Raw genomic sequence first — 5446 nt, forward strand, 5'->3', positions numbered from 1 at the left:
GTCATGATTTATTTAACAAAAATAAAGCCAAAATATAGAAGCCATGTGTGGAAAACTAAGTATACCTTATGATTCAATAGATTGTAGAACCACCTTTAGCAGCAATACCTTGAAGTAATCGTTTTCTGTATGACTTTATCAGTCTCTCACATCGTTGAGGAGGAATTTTGGCCCACTCTTCTTTACATCGTTGCTTCAGTTCATTGAGGTTTGTGGGCATTTGTCTATGCACAGCTCTCTTAAGGTCCAGCCACAGCATTTCAATCGGGTTGTGGTCTGGACTTTGACTGGGCCATTGCAACACCTTGATTCTTTTCTTTTTCAGCCATTCTGTTGTAGATTTGCTGGTGTGCTTGGGATCATTGTCCTGTTGCATGATCCAATTTCGGCCAAGCTTTAGCTGTCGGACAGATGGCCTCACATTTGACTCTAGAATACTTTGGTATACAGAGGAGTTCATGGTCGACTCAATGACTGCAAGGTTTCCAGGTCCTGTGGCTGCAAAACAAGCCCAAATCATCATCCCTCCACAACCGTGCTTGACAGTAGGTATGAGGTGTTTGTGCTGATATGCTGTGTTTGGTTTTCGCCAAACGTGGCGCTGTGCATTATGGCCAAACATCTCCACTTTGGTCTCGTGTGTCCAAAGGACATTGTTCCAGAATTCTTGTGGTTTGTTCAGATCCAAACCGTGCTGCGATTTTCTTTTTAGAGAGATGCTTTCTCCTGGCAACCCTTCCAAAAAAACATACTTGTTCAGTCTTTTTGTAATTGAACTGTCATGAACTTTAACATTTAACATGCTTACTAAGGCCTGTAGAGTCTGAGATGTAACTCTTGTTTTTTTTGCAATTTCTCTGAGCATTGCACGGTCTGACCTTGGGGTGAATTTGCAGGGACGTCCACTCCTGGGAAGATTGCCAATTGTCTTGAATGTTTTCCACTTTTGAATAGTCTTTCTCACTGTAGAATGATGGACTTTAAATAGTTTGGAAATGGCCTTATAACCCTTCCCAGATTGATGGGCAGCAACAATTGCTTCTCTAAGATCATTGCTGATGTCTTTCCTCCTTGGCATTGTGTTAACACACACCTGAATGCTCCAGAACAGCAAACTGCTAACACTTTGGCTTTTATAGAGGTGGTCACACTTGCTAATGATCAATTAATCAAGGGCATTTGATTAGCAGCACCTGTCTGCTACTTAGCATCTTAATTCCTATTGAAGCAGTAAGGTTGTACATAGTTTTTCACACATAGCTTCTCCAGTTTGGCTTTGTTTTTGTAAATAAATCATGACACGGTGTAATATGTCATGTTATGTTTTTCATCTGAGGTTGTATTTACCTAATTTTTAGACCTGCTAAGGAACAGATGATTGTTATTATGTCCTGATATGTAAAACCATAGGATTCAAAGAGGGTGTACTTTCTTTTTCACACAACTGTATGTGTGTGTGTGTGTGTGTGTATGTATATATATATATATAAAAAAATATATATATACTGTAAATATTACTGTATGCTCATTTGCATGTCTCAGACAGGTCTGCAACCCTGCCTTTCAACATGCAAGTCATTTCCCAGAATCCCTTGCTGCAGTGGAAGTGCTGTGTGCTGGGTGATAATTGTGAAAGGCAGCGTTGCAGACCTGTCAAAGACATGCAAATGAGCATACAGTAATATTTACAGTTGCTATATGCTTTACTGTGGAGGGTTTTTGTCACTTTTTTACCCACCATAACCTTAATAATGTGTGGTATGTATGTATGTATGTATATATATATATATGTATATATATATATATATATATATATATATATATATATATATATTAATATTACTTGTGACTACATTCACATGTCTTAGACAGGTCTGCAACCCTGTTTTTCACCATTATCACCTAGCATACAGTGTTATATACAGTATATGTATGCATGTGTTTATATACACCATATAGACTTATACATATGCACAGAAGGATCAATGTAGGTTGTGATTCCTTTTAGTAGACCAACATTAGAGTTCTTTTATTATATTATAGTGTACAGAGCTGTTGAGACCTCATAGGTTTCTTCTTGTATGGTACACGTGAACAACCAGAAAAAAACAGATCTAACAGAGGATGCGTGAGGAATCTCAATATACTGCAGCTCCATTTCGTGCTGGGATTGAGGAAGTAATGTGGTCACAAGCTTTAAGTCTACGGAATGAAAGTTATTTGGGATAACCTCCATTGGGGCACAGCTGTGGAAGTCACCACCACATCCTGCCTGACCAGTCTGCCATTTTCTCTCTCTCTCTCGCCGTTAGGGACATTTCCCTGTCCAGACCAAATTAAGTTAGGACATTGTCTACCGTGTCACAAAATAGGGGTCAACCCTAGGAAATATACACATTTTAACTTTAGGGGGCTATGTTTTAAAAAGGGTTTATTGTCACTTGTCTGTAAAGCAACATTACATGTTTCAACAGAGAAAATAAGAGGATTAATTTGTGTGTTATCACTAGATTTCTTCCTGTCCATGCCTCTGTCTGCATTTGATATAATAGCAGAGAGGGAGTGTTACTCCATGTGGTGACCAAATCTCTATTCTCTTCCACTCCCAGGCCAGCATAAGAAACTAGTGTTACAGAATATCCTAGATTTAACACTTACCTATCCCACATGAAACTGCAGCGGAGCATTACCACATATTGATCATGTCTATTCCCTGCCAATCCTAGAATGGAGAATTTTCCTTTTTAACTTTGCCTTGTCTGTATCCTCCCACTCCCCGCTGAGAGCACTCCTGAGATTGTATTAATCCTGAATAATTTATAGGCTAAATTAGACATCCCCAGAAATATTACTTTCAGTGCTTATTTCAATCTGTTTAATTGACATAGAACGAAGGCAACAATGCAGATTTACTTATCAAATTCTCCTGGATGATAAACTGGTTCTGAATAAAATAGCACCAAATTTATCCAAGAAATTACATACTGAAAGTTTCTTCGATAAACCTGGGATTTTGTTGTTGCACGGAAGCAGTTACAGATGCTTTAAGCGTAATTCAAATAAACAGAATTTCCATTTAAACTGGGAACCATGCAACCCTACAGTGGCCATCAACACATTGGGCCCTCTTTGCATCAGTGGTTAATAAAAGTGCAATTTGAACCAAATGACGGTCACTGGTAATTTTACATTTATTTTCTATAGCTTATCCTGATGTGTGTGTGCAAATGGGAGTTTTTTGTACTGAAAGGTGTCAATCAATATAATTTAATCAGCAATGCATTGTGGGCATCGAGCAATACAGGTATCCAAATTACTGACAAACATATCAAAGCAAACCATTCCCACATTTTTTTTGATGAATGTGCAGAAGAGTGGGGGTGAGGTAGTCCCCCGAAGCTGATCCGTTTGTCTCTTCAGCTCCCAAGATGAATCTTTTTTGTGTCAGTGTAAAACAATAAGAAAACGAGAAGTATGACCGAGGAGTCACTGAGTCACAATGTCATCTCCTGCTACCACAGCATCCTATCAGCCGCTGGAGTGAGCTTGAACCTGTAGCTATATTGTGTGCACCTGGAAAGTATTCTTGTCTACTGGAGATAACGTACCTGTGTCTCAGGAACCAGGTGGCGAGTCCCCAGAGTTATGGGCACCCCAGATTAGCTCTGAGAGACTGCGACTCTCTCCAGTTTAGTTAGTATAAACATTCTTTTAAAATACCCCCAACCGCTGCTTTAAGGCCCATGTTTACCAAGCAGTCTTTCCAGGCAGATTTGATAAGAAAATGCATGAGCTTTCCTGATCTTCCATTTTCCAAGTAGAAATGGTGCCGTTTCCTCAGCCAAAGCATAACACACTTGTCTGTATGAATGAAAATACCCATAGTGCATTGCATTCTGGGCACAGAAAGCTGTTAATGAGAATGCTGGAATGTTATATGTGAAGAATGAATGAAACTGGGATTCATGTGGAAGTGGTTTTTAGGGTCTGTTACAAGAAAATGTTTCAAATAAAATTGATTTTGTGACAGTGGAGTAGTCTTCTTTGAAACAAGAAAAGTTTCACCTGCTTCTTTCTGTAAAAACAGGCTGCATCTTCAAATATTAAGTACTCTGCTTTTTAAAACATTGTTTATTGCCGTTTTACTTTTAAGCATAATAAAGTTATAAATGTTTTAAAAACAAATAACAGGAAGTCTCCATGTTGTCACTTTGATGAGATCTATTCTGGTACAGGAAATTCCAGTTATCAGACATCAATATAATTTCCCAGAAAGTTAATCTCTCCCCATATAACAGTGTTAAATATACCATATACAAATGACCTAGTAGCAGAAATATTTATAATACTGGGGACTCACCACTGCTAAACGGGGTGCTAGTATCTCCTGCAAATTTGAAGCTCCCGCGTCAGGTTGGCCAACAGGAAGTCGCACCAGATGACGTCACGACTTCCTATTGGCCCGCAGGACGCACAAGCTTTAAAAAGAAGCCATTAGGTGAACCCCAGAGCTAGAGCGGCTACCGGCACCCCCTCTGGAGGTATTTCTGGAAACAGCGTGTCCCCGGAGCTGAAATTAATTCAGCCGGAGACCCCCTGCTTCAATCCTAAGGAGAGGAAACAAAACAAAAAACGGTCAGCTTGGATTGCTGCTTTAAAGGAGCAGTTAGTTTTATTTAATTTTTAGCCCCTGACCCTTTATTTATTTATTACAAGGTGGGAACAGGGGGTCCCCTCTGAACCAAATGCCATTATCTTCATTTCCAGGGAACTCCAGGGTCTGGAGATACTTACAGGTGAATTTACCAGGTTTAAATCTCCCTCACGGAAATAAAATGGTTACGAAATCTCAGGCCAATAGGAAGCTGCATCATCATCAGTTGTGGCTTCCTATTAGATGGACTTTAAAAACTATATCCCCTATAAAAAGCAGCGAGTGATACTGGTAACTTCACCTGTAAGTAATTTGGGAATGAGGGGGTCTACGGGGCTCAAAGAAGTGCAGTTCAGCTCTGGAGGCTCCCCCTGGTTCCCTTCCTGTAAAAAAAAGTAATAATGGTTAGGATGAATTGCTCCTTTAAAAAAATCACACCTTTTAAATATTCCTGCTCTCACCAAATATATCTAGTCACGGGCAGAGCCATAAATGACATCACAGAAGGTGACAGTCGGAAGCAGAGAGATGCAGAACACTGGACATGGCAGCACACAGAGGGAAACCGTGAAGTTAATTAGACTTTTCTTGCTTCACACATAATTATTACCTTACAAATTCATGTTTTTCTTCATTGGGGTGTAGCCAGCTTAAAAGGGAATTCTTCAATTTCAAAATGTTTGATTTAAAGATACCCTTAGTTTCATTAACTTTTAAAATAAAAACCCTTTCAATAGGGGGAGGGGGGCGGGGGGAATACCTAAACCTGACCATTCAAAATAAAAAGGGAAC

This window comes from Ascaphus truei, chromosome 8 (genome assembly GCF_040206685.1).
Source record: "Ascaphus truei isolate aAscTru1 chromosome 8, aAscTru1.hap1, whole genome shotgun sequence".
In the NCBI taxonomy this organism is placed as follows: domain Eukaryota; kingdom Metazoa; phylum Chordata; class Amphibia; order Anura; family Ascaphidae; genus Ascaphus; species Ascaphus truei.